The 21,833-nt window shown below is 41.5% G+C and overlaps 1 protein-coding gene and 1 long non-coding RNA gene across 4 annotated transcripts in view; one reads left to right on the top strand and one right to left on the bottom strand.

The window, feature by feature from the left end:
- Pdzrn3 (PDZ domain containing ring finger 3) overlaps positions 1-21,833 on the bottom strand; it is a 529,880-nt gene that overhangs the window by 365,033 nt on the left and 143,014 nt on the right. The window lies entirely within an intron of this gene.
- LOC107978611 lies at positions 9,353-21,068 on the top strand. 3 transcript variants are annotated; one of them, XR_004771094.1, is made up of 3 exons: positions 9,353-9,501; positions 10,471-10,620; positions 21,010-21,068. It is a non-coding gene; the product is annotated as an uncharacterized LOC107978611 (long non-coding RNA). The 3 variants fall into 3 exon arrangements; XR_003487595.2 differs by lacking the exon at positions 21,010-21,068 and adding an exon at positions 11,331-13,657 and having other exon boundaries at positions 10,471-10,597; XR_003487594.2 differs by lacking the exon at positions 21,010-21,068 and adding an exon at positions 11,331-13,656.

Here is a 21,833-nt window from a genome sequence, read left to right as displayed (position 1 = left end):
TACTAATGTTCTGGGTGTTCTTGTTTATTCTTATACAAATAATTAAGTCTTGGATAATTATTTGATAGTGTAAGAAACACCATCTTCAATGTTTTTCATAGTTGATTGCTATTTTGATTTTGTTATTGTCAATGTTTGGCATACCATTTCACATTAGTACAAAATGGCAGAAATAGAGTTAAAACAACTTCAGTAATTGCTGGGAAGTTTTGTCCTAATCCCAAACCAAAATTCACTTAATGATTTTTCATGAAACCTAGGTCAGCAACTCAAACAGCAATTTTGAAATATCAAGCATTCTGGATATGATTGATAATTAACTTTTTTTGTCTGTTTTGAGACTGTAATTCAATGACAATATCCCTCCTGTCCCTCTCCTTCCTCCAGAAGGAAACCATATAACCCCTCCCTGCTCTCCTTCACAACTTCTTTTTTCATTAATTATTATTGTATGTATATATATATTTGTATTCATATATTCCCAATTATAACCTGCTGTGTGTCCATTTAATGTTATATATATATATATATATATATATATATATATATATATATATATTGCCCCCCCCTCAGGACTGACTATTTGACACTAGACAACAAATTAGTGTACTCTTCCCTAGGGAAGGCCTCTTCTCCCACTCCCAGATTTACTCAGTTGCCTATAGTTCTCTGTGTGTAGTTGAGGCCTCATGAGCTTTTCCTTGCCCAGTTTGACATGTTCATTGGTGTTCTTGTTGTTCAGCTCACATATGGGCGGTCATGTTGTTGAGATTTTATGAATGTAGTTTCTATGTTATCAGGAGACACAATCTCACGGCAAAGACCAGGATCCTCTGGCTTTTATAATCTTCCCACTCTGTCTTCTACAATGTTCTCTGAGCCTTAGGTGTGGGAATATTTTGTATATGTATCAACTGGGATTGGGCTCTACAATCATGGTTATTTGAGAAGAATTTACAACCACTAATTTATTAGACTAGCATAATCCCTAATGATCTATGACCATTTGCCCTTATACTCACAGGTAAGTGTTGTCTTCACCTCTCATCAAGAACACTTCTCTTTGTAATAATCAGAGACTATTATTAATATGAAGAGTGAGGATTACTTTTATCCTCTGGTAGCATGCATAGCACCGCTAGAATCATGAATGCTAGCGAATAGGAATAAAGCTTCCAGGTCAGTACCAACTTGATGCCACATGTTCTATGACTATGGTATTTAGTGTCTTCAGCAATAGGATCTTACCACCAAGTTCTGGAGAAAAACTAAGAGCTATGGCAATATCCTGCGATGTTTGGCGTTCAACATACCCACTGACTAACAGCTCCAAAAGAGATAAACCACTCCTTTGCATTAGACTTTTTATTTGATAGCCTATGGTGTTAAAGAGGACCATTGTTCCTCTTCCCCATTATGTTATAACTAAATTAAACCTCCTTTTATATATGTCTTTATTTTAGGAAGCTTGTATGATAGTAGCTTTACACATGGCTTTTTAAAAGTCCTTTAATGTTAGTTATTCTTGCCCATATGACCTCCTTGACTCTTGCCTTCCCATTTTCCACCTTACTCATTTGTTAATGTGTCTTGCTTCATCATTCCCAATCCCCTCTTTACAACACCTGTTTTCTATCCCCCTTCCCTTGAAAGCACTTCCCATACCATGGCCTCTTGCAAGTTTCCTGGCTTCTATGGCTATTCATTCCAGTTTAAGCACACATATCTAAAAGTTCATGTACATATGAGTAAGAACATACAATGCCTGGTTTTGTACCACCTTAAGCAAAAAGCAGTGTTTAAAGTTTCAATGCTTGGAAAGAAAAAAATCAAAGAAAATTTTTCTTGTCACATTTGAAATTTAAAATTCATTACCTTAGAAAGCTTTATTGGAATCTAGATCCATTCACCTGTTTATTCTCTGTCTGTTGCAAGAGTCTCAGCCACAGACTTGAGGCATGGAGATTGCATGGCTCATGAAAATGGAACTATTTACTGTATCATTATTTGACCTCTCCTGGACCAACCAATTCCTTGAGATATAAAATGTCATACATCTTTGGGGTTCTTCAAATGTTCAAAGCCTAACATTTCTGCAACATGAGACAAAACAGTCAACATATATGGTATTCCCATTTGGCTCTTTGGTTCTAAACCTGTCTAGAAGCACAGATGGATCCTCACCTCTCCCAAAACCCTTTTCACACACTACAGCTTGCTTCTGCCACCATTTTCAACAATGGAAAAAACATTACCTTCTTCTGTTGTGGAGGTGAAGTTCCCACCCTGCTCCTAAGTTCATCTTAATACTTGGTGGGATGAAACACTTAAGAACATATCTTCATACATATCCTATATCATAATGTTTTATGTCAGATATTGTGTGTGTGTGTCTATGATTTTTTTCAACACTTAAAATTTCCTTTGTAAGCTTGGATTTTTTTTTTAAATTTCATTTTGCTTTATAAAAACAAATGTCATCCCACAAGGGAGACAGCTCTTGTTATAAACACATGTATGGAGGACTGTAAAACTTAATGAAATTCACAACCGAACATTATAATAAAATGGCCTCGGGACAGAAACAATCTAATCAGCCTCCAGTGAGTCCCTGATGATCAGCTACAATTGTACACAGGTGGCTGAGGGCACAGGGCTGTTGGCGTCTTGCCTTACAACACACAGGGGATGTGAATTTTATGACCCAATTCTGCATGTTCTGTCTTGCTTTACTGTTGCATATTTTTTGTCAAACCTTCCTTGGCAATGTAGCTGTGCAGAAATCATAGTCTGCAAATCCCCCTCATTAGGAGAATTTAGCAAATATTTTACTGCCTCAATAAGGACATACATCTTTGCAAAGCAGCATTTAGAGGCAAGACCCAACTTTTGGGGTTTTGCATCTTTGAATTGGAGAACAAAGGACCAGAGCATGCTGTGTGTGTGTGTGTGTGTGTGTGTGTGTGTGTGTGTGTGTGTGTGTGTGTGTGTGTGTGTTTGTATACATGTGATCCTTTGGGCACACATGTGCGCATGCAGGAACATGGGAGGAGAAACAAGAGGTTAACTTTGGGTGTCCTTACTGTCCTTTCTCAGGAACCATCCACTTTTTCTTTGCTGTTTGTTTTTGTAGAGTCTCTCATTGGTCTAGAGTAAAACCATCAGGTTAGGCTGGCTAGCCAGTGAGTTCCAGAGAACCCTCCTATTTTTCCAGCCCAGTGCTTGGGTTGTGAGTGCATGTCAGCATGCTCAAAGAATTTATGTGGACTCTGAGGATCAGAATCAGATTTACGTGCTTGCTAAGCAAGCACCTTGCAGATTGAGCCCTCTCCTCTGTTCTTGAAGCCTTCTCTTTCTAATTCTGTGGAGGAGCAAAGAGTCTTTCCTATAGCTTTGACTTTTTTTTTTTTTTTTTTTTTTTTGGTTTTTTGAGACAGGATTTCTCTGTGTAGCTTTGGAGCCTATCCTGGCTCCAAAGACCAGGCTGGCCTCGAATTCACAGAGATCCACTGCTTCTGCCTCCCGAGTTCTGGGATTAAAGGCATACACCACCAACGCCTGGCTGCCTTGACTTTTAGTTGATGAAATAAAAACACTTGAGAAGCATGAAGGAGCAACAATATAGAGACAATTTCCCCACATGCTAACCCACATTAAACCTGACTTCTTTCTCAAATAGTTGGGACTTAAACATCACTGAATAAAGAGGAGATAAGTGACTATCTTTGACAAAAAGACAGATGAAGAGCAAGAAAAGGAAATGTTCCTTATCATGATGCCATGAGAGGGAAAGGCCCAAGATAATCAGTGTCATGGAACTATAGTGGACACAGAAAACTGTCCAATTTAGAATACATGTGTAATTATTACTATATTGTTTTGCAAACAAATAAGGTACCTAAAAAGAAATCAAACAACCAGAACTCTACCATGCCCAGCATCTGCTTCCAAAGACATCCTCAAGTTTGTTTCTCTACCCTGCATCCATCCTTCTCTTTCTCTACTTTCTTCCATTTACCTTTCCTTACCCCACCTTCCCTTCATTTCCTCCTTTCTTTTTTTTTTTTTGATGTTAGATAGCAGTTATATAAAAGAGTGGTCAAGAGAAGACCAAGGAGCCCAAACTCTAGGGATGATGATGGTCTTTGTCATATGACTCAGTGTCCTTTTAGACAGGAAATTCCCATCTGTGCCTCTGCCTCCTCCATTAAGTGGAGAGGAAAATAGTCATAAAAACATACAGCATCGCTGTTGTGGTGCAACATGTTAATTCATGCAAAAAGCTCAGCACAAAACCCTGATATAGTAAGTGTTTAACTCATATCAGACATTATTAATCTAGTTCTACATGTTCTACATGTTCATATACCCACCCAGAACTCTATAACCATAAAACAATTCAGGAATAAGACATGGATATGAGAACTATTGCCAGGGATCTATTGCCAGTGACTAGGTCTGTGCAAATTACTCTTCTATGTTAGCTTATTTAAGCCTTTTACAATATTGTGACAATAGATACACTCTCCACAGATGGCAAATTCTAAATGTGCAACAGCTCAGAAAGTACCCATGAGCTATCTGTCAGCCATTTTGAAATGTAAATGTGGGATGAAGACCTGAGGGTGTGAGCCGAATTCTGCCTGTATATCTTACTAACTCTGTGATTTCAGGTGATTTAACTTCCTTGCATTTCATCTTCCTCTTGGAAGAAGTGTGTAATAATAAAAACAGCACAACAAGGTGACATAAACATTAATTGAAATATTAAGACAAGTGGAAGTTCTGAGAAATGCAAAGATAGTGGCCTGTGACCTTAGTCACTAAGAGGGAACATCTCTAGGGACCTGTGTGGCTGTGTCTCATTACAGTACTGATAATGTTGTTCACTCATCCTTGGCCACTATTGGAGAGTGAGCTGTGGGATAGTGGTTACACCAACTCTGTTGACTGTGTGTGATCTCTGCTCTTGGAGTCAAAGCTTAATTTATGTGAGACACATAAGAGATGCTTGTGTTTGCCAAAGCCAAGTACATATGCTTTTGTGTTAAATTATTATATTAAATGTGTTCTTAATCAAAGGAATAAAAAACAAAAAATTATAATATGTTATATCTTAATCTGTTCATAAAACCTTATTTTTTAAACATAACTTGTGTGAATGATACTTAGTGGAGCAGTCTAATAGTCCTCTTTAGCTCTATAAGGAAAAAGAAAGACGGCCATAAAAATCAAGAAAGCTAGGTACTTTGAGTGTCTGCCCACTGCCATAGCATCATCATGTTAGTACCCTCTTCATCTCCTTCTATAGTAGGTCTATACCAAGACCTTCTGGACAATATCTCATTTAATCCCCTCTGAAAGTGCACAAATGAATGCTTTCATTTTTATTTTCTTGCGGAAGAAAAGAAAGAATGGGTAAGAAGTTGAAGAGTCTTGTTCTAGGTGACACAGCAGAAATGGTTAAGAATAAGGCTGGAACACTCATCTTTCCTCAAAGAAACATCCTTGTTATAGCCTCTCCATTTCACCCTTAACTGTAGAAATATTTACCGAAAGTCTCACATTATGTCAGTTTATATTTTGAAAAAAAAGATGAAACAATGTTAGAGAGTAAGTGCTGTGTGTGTTTTGTCACTACAGGAATGTATACATTTTTTGGCTTGATTGAAATAAATCAATAAACAGCACATAGAACAGCCTGTTCCCAAAGAATTACATAGACTAGAAAGAATAGATGAATGATGAACTTAATAAGGAACAGTGGGTGTTTGCAGAAAGTTCTGAGTGTGACAGAGGAGACAGAGAATGGCATGTGGATGGCATGGGATGGGTCGACAATGTTCAAAGGAGTGGCAGGAGGCAGAGGCAATATGGTGGGAGGAATAAGATGTAGATAGAGGGGAAAATGTAGCTACTGGGAATATGGACTCTGGGCATTCTCCAGTAAGCCAAGACCATGTAGAGATACTTAGATTAATAGAAATAGGTTAATAATTAAGAGAGAGCTAGCCAATAAGAAGCCCGAACCATCAACCAAGCAGCTTATAATTCATATAAGCCTACTATAAGACTGAGGGGCTGCAGGACGAGGCAGAATAGAAATTGTGTCTGCATTAGCAGGAGATTGTGGTTGTCTTAGGGAAGAGTGATCCTGTTACAGGAACTGCTATATGAAGTGTTTAAGAGAGTTGAGAAAAGCAGCAAGGAGACTGGGCCTGGCTGGGGTGAGGGGGGCACCAGAAATGAAGACAGGAGTGTTCTGGGGAAGAGAAAGGATGCTCAAGACATTGTGACCCTGGGTGCTTGGCTTAGACTTTGTCTCATAGCTGCACAGTCATGAGACTATTTGTTCTTCCACTGTGGGTACACCAAGAGTGCTTCAGTCATCCTTTCCAAAGTTGCACATCCTTGAGGATAGAAGAGTTATGGCATGGTGGCAGTGTCTACTCAACCCCTGAACATAAGTTTTTGTCGGGGGCAAAGTGATGTTGGGTAAGCTTCCAACCCATAATATCTGTGAGCCTTGTAGACATAGGAGTCAACATGAGTTTTGAAAATAAAAATGAAAAGCACTCTTTGGGAGAAAGCCAAAGGTTCAACAAAGCAATCATCAATCTAAATCATATTAGATATGTGTGTTCAGTTCAAGTCAATTTCACTTAGTGTAATGAAATTTGGATTCAGAAATTGTCTGCTGTCTGCTAGGCACAGTGGGCAAGATAGGGGGATCTTATGACATGGATCAAAATCTTAGGTATTGCAAAACCCAAAGGGAAGAGAGGTATTTAGATCCAAGGTGTCCATCTTGCCATGATGAGGCAGATTCCAATGTTAAAAACTTTGTGGCATATGATATTTCATAGTTATCCTACCTTCTCTCATGGCGTGAGAACAGACAATTTAAAACAAATGGGTATAGTTGTATTTCAATAAAACTTTAGCAGTCTTAATTTGGCCCGTGGCAAGTGCTTTGGTAACATCTACACCTGACACATGCGTTATCACTGCTACATTAGACCTGTCTGCTGAGTGTCCCTACTTCCAGCCAGCTACTGCTCGTACCTCATACTAACAGCATCACTATAGCATAAATAGCATTATCTCCTTTCTAGATAGAACCCCGGAAACCCTGCTAACCCATTGCCTAGGTCTCACAGTGATGAAGTTGCAGAATGGAGACGCAAATTACAGAATGAGATTCCACATGCCACACACACACACACACACACACACACACACACACACACACACAGCACACTGCATCTCACAGCAGAGTCTACGTAGCTCAGAAATGGATATCCAGTTCCCAGCCAAACAGAATAAGCTTTAGTCATTGAGTCATCCTACAAGGACAATGCCCAGGTTGCCTCAGCTTTGCCTTGATGGTAAATGTATGAACTTTTCTTCAGAAATGTCCAAGCTGCCTGCCTCACAGCTTCTGCATCCTTTTAGGAAAATGTCTGAATCTTTATGAATGACACAAGGAGTTTTCAAAAGGCTATAGGAAGTGACATCAACACATCCTGTCTCATACAGGAACCTGGCAAGGTGACAGGAGTGAAGTGCAAAAGTGCTCCTTGATCATTTGCAGACCTGGAGCTTATACAGAAATGACAGGGCCAGGGCTGTGGCATCCCCACTCCATGCTCTGCGCCTCCCTGCAGCTCTCCAATGCCATCATCTCCCAAGACCACAGACAGAACTGCTAAGCTTAGCTGTGACTCAGAGCCTTTGCATTTCTTGTTGACTTTGCTTGGAATGTCCTGTGCTCAGATGGCCAATCTCTCAGTTCAACTCCTGTGTGTGTGTGTGTGTGTGTGTGTGTGTGTGTGTGTGTGTGTGTGTGTGTCTATGCACATGCACACACGTGCATACATGTGGAAACTGAGATCCGCCTTGGGTGTCATTCTTCATGTGCCCCACACATTGGTTTTCAAGATAGTATCTCTTACTTTTCCCTGCAACTCACCAGTTTGGGAATCTGCCCAGTGAACCCACCCTACTCTGTCTGGATTTTGCTTTTTAGGTGGGTTCTGGGAGTTGAACCAAGGCTCTCATGAATGCATGGCAAGTACTTTATCAGCTGAACTATCTCATCCAAGTCCTCACATCACTAAAGAAGCTTCCTAGAACTCCCAGGCTAAATTGCTCCAGGCCCATCCTTTTTCTAGGACATAAACATCTGCTCATTTCATCATTGCAGGAATCACTGGTCATTCATCTAACTTGTTTAGCATCTTATTCCTCTTCTGAGGCTGTAAACTCTGGGGAAGCCAAGAAACCTGTCTGTTTCGCACCGCCCCTGATGCCTAGGACAGAGAGGACACTCTCAGAATTGTTTGCTGAGTGAATACATGACCTACAGCAACAGGAAAAACTACCTATGGAGTACACACACCATCTGCAAGGCACTGAACTGAGCCTCCCTTGGAATTCTGTCACTTAATCCATTCAGTGACTCCACATCATCAAGGAATGCTCAGTGTCGTCAATGTTTAGGCTTGAGAAGGCTGAGAGCAATCCTGTGTGGCCACAGAAATAGAAACACTCTCTTCCCAACATGTCTGTCTTATTAGGCAGTCACCCAGGCAGGATGTAAAAGTGGAAGACAGATTGCATTCCTCTTGTCCTGAAAGCTAATGAGAAACATCCTAACTAAGGGGCAGAGAGCCAGTGGCCTGAAGGTGCCTGAGAGCCAATGCAGTCTCACTATCTGCTGCATGGTCGCACAGTTGCCATCTGTGGCCCATTCAAAGCAGTGTTCTAAGTGGGATGGTGAGGAACATGGTCATAGATTTCTACAGAAGCCCAAGGACATGCAGAGGCAAAGCCTCTCCTGGCATGACTTCATGGAAAGGCAGCTGTGGTCACTGGTCTCTGCACACCTGCACCGAGGCTCTTCTGGAGAGAGCTTGAAGGCGAGACTGGCAATCCTAGTGGGAAGCCTCAGCCTGTGGCTTCCTGCCTCTATTAAGTTCACTTTGAGTGGGACCCTTTGTCGCCTTTGCCCTGTTTTGTGGGCTCTAGGAAAATGTGACACTTTGTAAAGGCTTCTCTACTTCAGTCACTTCCATTTGGGCATTTGGTCACTTGCTTTGAGTCTCTGGCTTTGATGTTGGGCTTCCTCGGGCTCTGGGAGCGGTGTATGACCTGCAGCAAGTGGGGGAAAGCCTCTATGTTTGAACTGGCTAGTGATTGATTAACTCTTTCCACAGCTTCTCTGGCGAAAAAATAGATGACTTGGCAAAGCAGCCTCCAGATGGCCCCAGAATGCAGGCTCCCTTCTGGAGGTGCTTGGATGGGAGTTGCTGTTGCTTCTAGCAAGCCAGATTTGACATGTGGCCACAGTCACATGCTAGCCCTAGGCTAGCTTCCTGGAGCCCAGTTGCAAGGTTGGGGATGGAGAGTTCATTCTCTGAGCAAGCTGCACTCACAGGATAGCTGTGGTCCCCACAAGGGAAACAAACTAATCCAAACAAAAGATGAAAATAAACTAAGGTAAGAAATGTTTATAACTTATCTCAGTCTTGCTTTTTCATTTATTTTCTATTTTGTAAACTTCACCTTTAAATTCTCAAACCTTGAGTATAAGAGGTAGAGGGGAAAAGTGAAGGAAGGTGAAAAGGAAGGGAAGGGAAGGAAAGGGAAGGAGCAGAAAGAGAAGGAAAAATAAGGGAAGGGGGAGGAAGGGAGGGAAGGAAGAGTAGGCATGGTAGAAAGGGGAAGGAAGGGGAGAGAAGGGAAGACAAGGGGGAAGCTAGGAAGGGAAAGTAGAAAGGGAAGAGATGGGGAGGAAAAGGAAAGAAGGGAAGCCAGAGGAAGAAGGGGGAGGGAAGGGTTGGGTGGAGTCATTAGCTGAAAGATCTGAAATCTGAGTTCAGGATCAGGTGGGGGTGCAGAACAACTTGAGGGCTCAAATTCTAAGAGGAGTAAAAGAGTGGTAGGAAGGTAACCAAAATGTTAGACACATTTGAGCATCTGGAGACAGTCCCTGGGGACTTCACAACTCCAACATCCACAGACTATCTATTTGGATCCTGATTCTGAGACAAGAACTGTGATGTCATCTAAGGGTTATAGATTGGGAGACCAGTAGCACAAATCTGTAGAACCACCACAGGGCCTCTGCTGACCTGGACTCGATGATCAGCTGGAGGCTGTAATTTTCCATCTCTGAGAGCTGGGTCTGAAGGTGCTCTACCTCAAAGGCCAGGCATGAGATACTGTCAGCCATCAGTGCCTTGGTTTGCTGACATCTTTAACATATGCTCAAGCCAATATGGAACCCTCCGTTCTTCTGCACCCAGTTTCCCTTGACAAACATGCTTATGAGATAGTGGGGGTATATTCGTTCTGTTTGGAGGTTTAATGTCTGAGGCCGTGTAAGGAGCCAGGCCAGCTGTTGCCTCAGTCCCAACATTACACACATGTTTCCTGATGGCTGCTGACTAAGTCTGTCCATCTTAGGAGCAACCACTACAAACATGCTGAACCTGAGAGAGCTGCAGAATGGACCACATGAAGCTTCGAATCCTCTCGCTCCTTGTCAAAAGAGCAAGCAGCGTGTTGGAAAAGTGTCTGATTAAAGATACTGGTAAATGCATCCCATTTTTCCATGTAAGCAAGGATTGTTATTATGAGGGCTGGGCTATTTAAAGTTTCCCTCTGATTGTGTTTTGGCTAATGCACTAACTAGAAAGAAGGGAAGATATAAGTTGTCATGAAATATTAAATACTATTTCAGGTATTTTAATATATTTGTAGCCTCATGAATGCTGGAATGACAGGGTTATACTTTGTGAAATTTGAAACATCAATTATCTCAAACTAGTTTTGGAATTTCCCTCCTTTCCACCTCATCCTGGGCTGTTGTAGCTTTTAAAGATGATTCAGATGTAAATGAGGGTATCACTGCTGAAATAAATTCTTTGTGCCTTGATTTACCAGAGATCCGGTGAGAAGAATGAGTCAGCATATTAACAACACCTACCCATTCATGTACATTTATTGAGCACCTACTGTGTCCAGGCACTGTGCATGTCTACATTCAAATATGTATAATAGGGAGGAAGATGTTATCTATTGCTTTATGAGGCCAGTGGTGATAAGCATCCTGAGGAGCAGCAGATATGGGCAGATAGTTGTGTTGGTAAATACTTCTAGAATCCTCTAGAAGACGAACTTCTGAATATTTCTGCTTGGGAGTGTCTAGATTGGGTTGAGATAAGAAGACTCATTGGCCATCACCTCAGGGTTAGGATCCTGAAGGAGAGAGTAATCTAAGAGAGATGAACACTAGCATTCATCTGTCTGCTTCCCTGCTACAGATACAATGTGACCAGCTGCCACAACCTCCTGATACTGAGGCTTCCTTGCCACGAGGGACTGGCCCCACAGACTGTGAGCAAAGATGAGATCCTCCTTCCTTGCTTAGATTCCTTTTATCAGATACGTTATCAGAGCCTCAAGGCCAGGTACTGAATCACTTCCATCACAAGAAGGATCCCAATACAATGGACGGGCTTACACAGTACTATTTGTTCATCGGTATGATGACTCTGTACAAAAGGCTTCATCTTGCCCATCTTAGGGCATTTTCTTACATTTTTGGCACTTACAAAAAGCTAAGAAAGCCTGGGTAGTTATAGCTGGTGGTACATGGAAGGATATGTGAGAGGGTAGAAGAGGAAATAGCCTGGAAGTTGTCACTAACGGTGATATATGGTCTTAATGGTTTCCCTAGAGCAAACCAACAGACAGCATGTGGCTTGTCACCATGCCTTCCTCGGTGTCTAGTGCTGCCCTGCTGTGTCCACACTGTAGGCTTTGCACCCAGCAGATTATGAAGTTGTGCAGATAGCCTTTATTTTATATTTTTGAGCCTCCTTATTTCTGAAGAATGAGCAATTTTAAAGCTTGATTTTTGTCATTTGCTCTAAATAAAAGGTGGATAACAACAATGACCAGCATCTCAAAATGCTTTCAACAGGCTGCGTCAGCATAACAGGAAGGGACATTGTGATGGCCAAGCCTGATTGCCAACTTTACTACGTTAAGAAATACCCAGGGGCTGGAGGTCTCCACTGTTAAAGACTAAGGCTCATAAACAAAAAGACAAGAAACACCCAGCCTTTGCTTTTGTCTATGAGGAAGTTCCAAGAGAGGTTTAACTAGGATGGGAAGACCCACATTCATGGGCTGGGATTCTGCGTTGAATAAAAAGGAGAAAGAAAGCTGCTACTAGCATTCTCTTTACTCTGCTTCCTAGTTGGTGTCACAGACCAAGCTGTTCCTGCCACAATAGACAACATTCCTCTTTACCATGAGCTCAACCCCCCCAAAATAAAAAGATTTTGTCAGGCAAAAAAAAAATCCCCCCCACCCTGGTATACTTTCTCTCAGTCATAATGCTGAGAAAAGTGGCTAATATGTCATTAGGTCCCTATTTCCCAGGTAGAAAATGAAGGCCAACAGAGTAAAGCAATGGCCTCAGTTCATAAAGCTACTTAGAAGGGAGCCACAGTTTAGATCCTAATCCCAGAGCCTCAGAAGTACAGGGGCAGAAACTGGACACAGAGTAATGGATGACTGTGAACTGAAGTGACCCATGGTCATGATAACCCCAGTTGGTGTTGACCAAATTCATTGATAGGGATGATGGGGAACATAATACAAGAACATATCCCAGAGTAGAAATTTGCTCAGCAAAAGTATCTCGATGAGTTAGATGGATTAGCAAGTTAAACCATGGCACTCTTGTAGAATGGGCTGTGGTCAGGAGCTTCTATCCTCTAAGGAACCTAGACACTTCCCTCTGTGATTTTAGTGCAAATCGAGTATCCCCATCTGGAACTCCCAGGCTTTCAATTCTCCAAAATATGAAATGTTTTGTATGTTGACATGATATCACACTTAGAAAACCCCACAACTAGATTGAATAGAATGGTTTTCACTCTAAACACAGGCATGCTAAAATCTCTGTAGTAAACTTATATGCAAGGTTATGTGTATGGTGTCCTAGGTACTTTGCACAGTGACAGAAAAGTGACCACCATAGCAACCTACACAGGCTTACCCAGTAGTCAGAGTGCTCAGGCCCACGCTTCATTACAAAGCCAATTTTCTTTCTCACACTCCTGAGCTAAGGGCATTGTTCTCCTGTCCTCAGAGTCAGTGCCAAACCAAATGCATCTCTTCTTGCCAGACAGCCCTCTTCCTCCTGTTTCACCACAGCAATTCTGGGGCACATTTGAAGAGAAGAGAGCAGTACTGATTTCCCCACTTCCTGTTTCCTGTCCTCTCTTGGTCCCTTCAGCACATGGAATACCTCCTCATTCCCTTCTCAAGTGAAAGTTGCTGTCTTTTTCTTAACTCAGAACTGCAGGGATAATTCCTGGGGGAGCCATGTGCTTTTTATTATTATGTTGTTTATTCGTGTGCTTGAAACACATTTATGTTGTTAGGCTATTCGTGGAATAAAACATCCAAATGAAAAAACAAACCAGTGTGTTTGGTAGCCTTCTTAGGGAAACAAAGGGAAGCCTCCTAGAGGGACATTTAACTGTTCTTGTTTCACTCACTAATTCTGGATTTCTGTCTGTCGACCACCACCCACCACTGTGGCTTGAAATGGATCCTAGTCTTTCCATGGTCTCTCCATGTGAAACTCATCAGGGATGAGACTTGAAGTTGGTTGTCACCATCACAAAGTAAACAAGCTACCCAGAGCTTACTGGAAATGCATGGTATGCAAAGAGGGGGTTTACCTGTTTATTTGGGTGTATGCACCGGCATGCCCGTGTGTGTGTGTGTGTGTGTGTGTGTGTGTGTGTGTGTGTGTGTGTGTATGTGTGTGTGTGTAGATCAGAAGTCAATATCCAGTGTCTACAGTCATCCCTGACCAACATTCAATGTGACACTTCTAAGAAGGAAGGGATATATGAAGAACTGGTAGGTCTTGAGTACTATGAGCAGGCACTCAACAGCCTTGCTATTCCAGCCCTGGCCCATGGGACAGCCTTGGCACACCTGGAAACACACTAGGAAAGAACAAGCTTAGTTTCCACGTCAATCCCACCACTCTTAAGATTGTGCATGCTCTTAAGATTCCCCGAAAAAATCTTCAGATGTCTTCCGATTTGAGAAGTAATGCTCTCCTAGACATTTAATTTAGACAATTAACACTCACCAGGACATATGTCCTACATCACCAGGGCAGAATGTAACTTGGTCAGGTTCATCACTAGCTGCAGTGCAAGGTTGATACTTGAACTAGATTGCACCTTCTAAATTGAACTCTTATCTACTTCCACCCTCCCTGTATTTACTGCCTTCAGTTGTTTCCCAGAGGCTTAGTTTCAGTATATGACTCTGTGTAGGGTTGGGGTGTGGTGTACGTGTTCATTTGGGTGTATGCAACTGCAAGCATGTGTGTGTGTGTATGTGTGTAGACCAGAGGTCAACATCCTATGTCTTCCTCTATGCTCTCTATATTTTGAGATACGGTCTCCCACTGTGTTTTTGAAGTTCACTTGTTCTCTTCATCTGGCTGGCAAACAAATCCCAGGTATCTACTTACATCTCTGAGGACCCAGAAGTGGGGTTATAGCAAAAACTACCACTCCCCAGTTTTTACATGGGGTTTGAATTCAATCAATTAAACTTGCATCTATAATATAAAAATAAGCCAAAAATAGAGTTAAGACTAAGTAAAATATTTTTATTCCCCCTCACTTAGATTCTGGCATTTATATTCACAGGCCTTGCCTCGATAGAGTTTGAAATCCCTTCTAAGAGCCTGAGGATTCTCCATAAACTTGTCAGTCTCAGATAATACACCAATAAAACACACATTTCCCTGCACACCAATAAAACACACATTTCCCCATACTCTCACATAACCGCTCATGTCAGACATGTGATGACAACAGAGTGACATATAAATCAGTACAATTGTGGCACCATCTACTTGGGTCAGCATCAGATTCCATGGGCTAAGAACTCAATCCCCAATGCAGCTTCCACTTCAAATACTAATTATTCAATCCAGGTTGTCACTTTTGCCTCTGAACCACTGACTATAAACTCAAGGTCTCCATGATATCATGCTTGGGCTGTATCATTTGTCTGAAAAGTTACAATGTTCAAGAAAACACTGATTAATGCTTATCGCTTTATCATTAAGGACACAGCTCAAGAACAAGCAACTTGCAGAGATACATATGACAGGACATGATGCATTTCCATGCTCTTTTTGGGTATACCATCTTCCGGGCACTGCCTTGGGTTCAAGAACCTAGAAGTTATCAAATCTCATTTGTTCACAGAGTTTTATAGCTTGAAGCTCTCTATCCTTTTTCATCTGTGAGTGGGGGGTAAAAGTCTCTAAGGATCACTATGTCATTCTGGTGACTAGTCCTCTCCTGAAGTCACCTAAAAGGTTCCACTCTAAGTAATCTCACTAGTGTAAACACAGATTCTGAGAGAGGAATGCTAGGAATAACAGAAGGCAGACCTACTATTCAGGCAATTCCAAAGGTTTTAGGAATTCTGTGTCAAGACATACAAAGGCCAAATACATTTCCTTTCATACTTCAATATCTGTAGTATTTCTTAAGCAAGGTGGACATTGTGATAATCTGTTCTTATTCTGGCAATTAAATTTCCAGGTGCCAAGGAAGCAATTATATCTACTTGTCAAAGTTAATGCAAAGGGGAGCAAATCTCACTTCATGACAGACTTTCTCTTTTTCCTCAGTGTCTTAGTCCATTGTGTGTTACTACAATAGGATACCTGAGACTGATTAATTTGTAAGGAACAGAAATGTATTTCTCACAGTTCTGACACCTGGGAAGTTCGAGGTCAAGGGGGTCTACATCTGGTGAACACCTTTTGGGGGGCATCACTTCATAATGGAAGGGCAAAGAGAGGGCAGGGAAAAAGGAGGAAGGAGGCATTTTTATAAGAAACCCACTCAGGCAATAAGGAACCCAGGTCTCACAAAGCAGCACTACTTTCAGGTCACCTGACATTATCCCCCCACCCCCTGCTTTCAAAAACTCTTACACTGAGAATTAACTTTCTAATGTTGGCTTGGGGGGGGGGTGGTACACAATAAAACTGTAACACCCAGTTTGACTTAGAGTTGTGGAGTGATGAAAGGCCTAACAGGGAGGGAGCTGAGCAGAGTCTAAGTGGCTTCGCAGGTATGTTCTTAGGATCTTCCCTTTCCTGTAATGTAGCAGGTCTTTCTGTCTTCAATTTGCCCCCAATTTGTAAACCAGGTAGCACACACTTTCATGGGATAAGTGTCGGCCTGGGGAATTCTAAGAGCAAGGGAAATAAACCAAGAGAAGGATAAAGGAGGAAAGAAAAAGCACAATAATATAAAAATTGAGTCATTTCAAGTTGGAAGAGTGAGTCAGAGAAAGGGGAAGGCAAAGGCAGGCCCAACATGAACCTCATCACTCTAGGCCTTACCTCCTCTGTTCAGGGAGCCCCACTGGCTTTAACAAAGCCAGTTTGATCCTACAGAACGGAGGTGCTTCATTCCCTGATAAATAACACAAGCATAACCTGGAATGATCCCCTGAGGTGATACAGGTTGAGACTTAGTTTAAAGTTGTGATTAATGATTCTAGATTAACAAGAAGTTATAGGCCAGATTTTGTCAGCACTAAAGTTAATATCAATGATAGATTTACCTTCCTTCAAAAGTTCTTAGGTGGTTAGAAATTAAATTTAGGCGTGGATAATGTTAACAAGTGGCATCAGTAAAAGTGGATATCCACTTGGGATATCAACATGCAAAAGAACAGCAATATTGACCCTTTGCTATAACACACATACACTCAGAATGGATTAAAATATGTGTGTAAGATCTGAAATTATGAGACTTCCACAAGAAAAGAGGGGGAACCTCTTCCCCCATACTAGCCTTAGCAATGATTTCTTCATATTACAGAAATAGCACAGGCAACGAAAGCAAAAATAGACAATTGGGATGTATCAAACTAAAAATCATCTTCATTGCAAAGGATACAATCAAGAGTAAAATGGAAGCCAATGAAAAGAAAAGAATCTCAAACTGTAAGCAAGGTAAGGTAGCTGTTGTGAGGATTAATCATTATTAAATAGACAGGATTTAGAATCATCTAGAAGACACACCTCTAGGTGTGTCTATAAGGGGGGTTTCCAGAGATATTTAATCCAGAGGAAAGACCCACACTGAAAGTAGGTGGCACCATTTCCAGGTGTGGGGGCCCAGACTGAACCCAAGGGGAAGAAAGGGAATGCTGACTGAGCATCATAGTTCAACTCCCTTTGCTGATGTGAGCTGGCAGCCACCAACACTCCTGCTGTTACAAAGCACCCCACTACCATGGCTTCACAGCTATTGATAGTCTGTATCTCCTTAAACCATGAGCCAATGCAACCATCTTATTCTTGTTTTGCTTCCCATTACATACCCAGTCACAACAACATGAAAAATAAGGAGTATTATCCAAAACAGCCCAAGAACTTGTTCAGCTTTACAGTGTTATGAAACAGACAGAAACCAATTTAAAAATTGGCATATGAATTGAGCAGACATTTCTCCTATGAGGGTACAGAAATGGCCACCAATTCTATGAAGAGACACTCACAAGTCAAGTCAAACCCCAATGAGGTATTTCTTTATGTCTGTTAGGATGGTTTTAAAACAAACAAACAAAAAACAAAGGCAAAACAAAAGACAGTTGCGGTTGGTGAAGATGGGGAGAAATGTGTTGGTGGGATATAATATTGATCTCTTACTATGGAAAAGAGTATAGAATAACTCGGTGGTTATTTGACCCAACACTACTCCTGGGCATTTCCCCAAAGAATTCAAACCAAGATCTCAAAAGTCATATCAGCATTCATATTGATAATCAGTGTACTATTCACAAGTCCCATGATAATGAAGAAACCTACTACATGCCCACCGGAAGGTGAATGGATAAATGAGATGTGTTATCTCACAAAATAGAACATTATTCTGCTTTTAGTAATAAGAACTCTTCCCACATGAGTCAATACTGATGAATCTTTGGACATTATGCTAAATTTAAAAAGTTGATTACCAGCCACTTGTGTGAGACATCTGGAGTACTCAAACACACAGAAACAGAGAGAAGAATGGTGGTTTTTGATGCTGAGGGAGAGGAGAAGTTTCTATTTGATAGGTATCACATTCAGTTACAAATGACTTAAGTCCTAGGAATGGAGGCTATAATTAACAATAGTGTATAATGCACTTGAATATTCACTAAAGAGCAGAGCTCAAGTGTTCTCACCAATTTTCTTTTCTTTATTTTTTTAAGATTTAGTTATTATTATGTATACAGTATTCTGCCTGCATGTATGCCTGCAAGCCAGAAGAGGGCACCAGATCTCATTATGGATGGTTGTGAGCCACCATGTGGTTGTTGGGAATTGGACTCAAGACCTCTGGAAGAGCAGCCAGTACTCTTAACCTCTGAGCCATCTCTCCAATCCCCAATTTTCTTAATGAAGATGGATAGATAATCTGTCCTTAAGGAACTTGAAAATAATTTCTTCTGTAAGACTAACCATTTTTTCTAGCTCTGAAAATGCTAATCAGTTTGTGTTAACACATTCAATGACAAACGCCATGACCAGCACCAATCAGACCTTTTCTGTGTTTGTGAAGTGCTGTGCAAGGTATACAATTGTTACAGCTCATGCAATCTCAAATTGACCCTGGTAGACATTGGTAAATATTATGGGTTTACCCAGTTTTACTAATGAGGAAATTGAGTCCAAAATTTGTCAAGCATCAGGACAAAGGTGCCAAGTTAAGTCATAGCAACACATTGCAGGACACCAGCTCCATGCTTCTTCCCTTTAAGCCGCTAATAAAGATAGCCTTTGCTCTGGAGGCCAGCTCCCTTCCCCTAAACTCCTAATCAAGATGACAAAGAAAGATGGAGTCCCAGGCAGGTGAGCATTCAGCCTGGCTGGGGCTATTTGTCAAATGGTATGAGGTGTTGTCACATGAAGAATAGGCCATCTGGGAAGAAGAAGGAAGGTCTGAACTCTAGAGCCTGATACGTGTTCCTCTTGTTAACTCTTTACCGGGAAGTATCTTGAGTCTTTGGTACATTTTCTATTTCAGAATGATTACTGCTAAAATGGTCTGGGTTAGGTCTGGGTTAGGATTCTGGCCCCTTGAGAGTTTGTATGGGAATAAAGAGCAAAGCTGATTCTTTCTACTCCAGCTTAAACAAAACCGCATGATGAGCTCAGCCTGCACCCTCCCCCATCGTTCCTACCTCAACTCTTATGAAAGACCAGCAATTCTTGGAACACCGATTACAACAGAGCTCCTTGCCCAGCACTCACCCCCCACCCCCAAAGTCTTTATATTCCTTGCTATGCACTGCCTTCTGCCTCCCACTCTTTCTCAAATGTCTTGAGGCTCCACTAAGCCTGCTCTGCTGAAAAATTTTGAAAGTGCCTACATTTTCAGAATTGTAATCGAGATGATTAGGACATAGTTGAGTTTTGCCCATCAGTGCTCTGTTTTGCAGGGGCCACTTGATGTCAAGTAAGTCGTTCACTTTTCTCTCTTTCCTTCCCAAGTCTTTTTATCTTAGAACCAGGAAGTCACATTTTGCCAGCAGACTGTGAACTGTAACCACAGAAAGTTGGAGGCTGGTTCAAAGCCCAAGATTCATGAGGCTTGAATATGTTTCAGCTTTGGCAGAGAACATTTGTTCCTCTCTCATTTGGGAGAAACGCATCAGCACTGAGTGGGGTGGATAGGGGTGGGACAGGGCCAGCTGTGCTATTGGTGACATGGCTAGTGGGCTGTCTTTGGAGTCCTGTGAGGTATGTGTTAGGGAAAGCAGCCTTGTTCTGGGAGATTCTGAGCAGGGCTGGAAGAAGACTAGGTTTCATTTTCCACTCAGACACTGTTGTGGAAAGAATGAGTCTCTGCTCCTTGTCCCTGTGCCCAGAATAAAGGGGTCACTATTAATCCTTTCATTCTGTTTGGATAAAAAGAACTAACACATCCAGTGTTCAAAATACAGTGAGTTTGTGGTGCTCTCTCCACAGTCCCCTTGTTTTTCCAACAAACTCTCTTGTCCCTCCGTTTTTTATTTCTACATAATAAAGAAAAGCTCACAAATTCTGACTATTGTCTTTCTCAATACAAGTACATGATGTATCTTTCCACAGACTTTTCCATTCCCTCTCAGTTCTTTTTCAGTATACCTGGATACTTCAAAATGCCCTGAATGACAACATTCATTAAAATGATACTCACTACACATACATATATATGTATGTATATAACCATATGTTTATTATTTTCTTCAATACTGCTGTAAAGAGTTCATCACTCTGATTTTACCTCCGTTTTGTTTGTTTTCATGTTTGGGGATGTGAAAACATGGGCATATGCATTTTCACATGCATGTAGGAGCATGTCTGGGTTTAGAAGCACATAATATATGTGCATGTGTGTATTTCTGTGAAAGTGCTAAGTTGACACTGAGTATTGTCTTCAACCACTCTCCACTTTATTTATTAAGATAGGGCTTCTACCAGGCCCTTGAAGCTAATTTATGTGTGTAACCCGTTTAAGATTTGTTTGGTTTTGGGTTTTTTTAAAAATTTTGTAGAAAGTTCTCTTATATATCTCTAGCTAGATTGTAATTCAATTTGTAGGCCAGGCTGACTTAAAATGTCTGCAGTCTTCTTGCTTTAGCCTCTTGGGAGGGAGAGATGCACTATCACAACTAGTACTGGGGACTTTGTTCCTGCTAAGAAATTTCAACTGCTTCATATGCATTGCAAATCTCTCTATTTCATCAGTGAAGGAAGAGTCATGAAGAGTCATTTACTTCCTATTAACCATTCACTACACAGTTTTCTCATAGGTGGAATAAAACCTTATACCCAGTTCCCATTTGGGCATTTACCTCAATGATTCAGAATAGTATTGTCTGTTCCAGCTTTCACCTTTCTAGAGTCTTCATCCAGTAGCTGTTGGAAGCAGAAGCAGAAATTCACAGCCAAGCACTGAGCAGAACTCCTGGAATCCAGCTGCCAAGAGGGAGGAGTGATGAGCAGAGTGAAGACCATGTTGGGGAAACCCACAGAAACAGCTGACCTGAGCAAGTGGAAGCTTATTGACTCCAGTGTGACAGCTGAGGAACCACCAGAAAACCAAACCAGGACCTCTGAACTTGGGTATCAGTAGGGGGGCCTGGGTAGTCTATGGAGCCTCTTGTAATGGAATCAGTATTTATCCTTAGAGCATGAATGGGCTTTTAGATCCCAATCCCCGTGAATGGATACTCTCTCAGCCTAGATACAGGGGGGAAGGCATAGATCCTGCCCCAAATGATGTGACAGAATTTGATGATCCCCCATGGGAGGCCACACACTCCCTGAGGAGTGGATGGGGCGTTGTCGAGGGAGAAGGAACTGGGACTGGTATGTAAAGTACGATTGTTTTTAATTTAAAGAAAAAAGAAAGAAGAAAAAAAAGATAGGGCTTCTAATAAACTTTCAACTATCAATTCTTGTTAGTTTAGCTAGCCCCTTTGTCCTAGTGGTCTTCTGTCTTTGCCTTCCAAGTGCTGGGATTAAAGGATTTCTGTATTGACTGCCTTTTACATAGGTTCTGGGGTCTGAACCCCAATCTGTACCCTTGCATAGCAGGCCCATTATCCAATGAGCCAACTCCCTAGCCCCGCTCCACCCCAGGCTTTATATTATATATCGGTCTGATAGCACATTCCAAACTGACCACAGACTTTCATGAATCGGATGA

Source organism: Cricetulus griseus, chromosome 8 (assembly GCF_003668045.3).
Source record: "Cricetulus griseus strain 17A/GY chromosome 8, alternate assembly CriGri-PICRH-1.0, whole genome shotgun sequence".
Classification (NCBI taxonomy): Eukaryota; Metazoa; Chordata; class Mammalia; order Rodentia; family Cricetidae; genus Cricetulus; species Cricetulus griseus.
The sequence above is the reverse complement of the archived record's forward strand: the minus strand, read 5'-3'. Positions and strand labels throughout refer to the sequence as shown.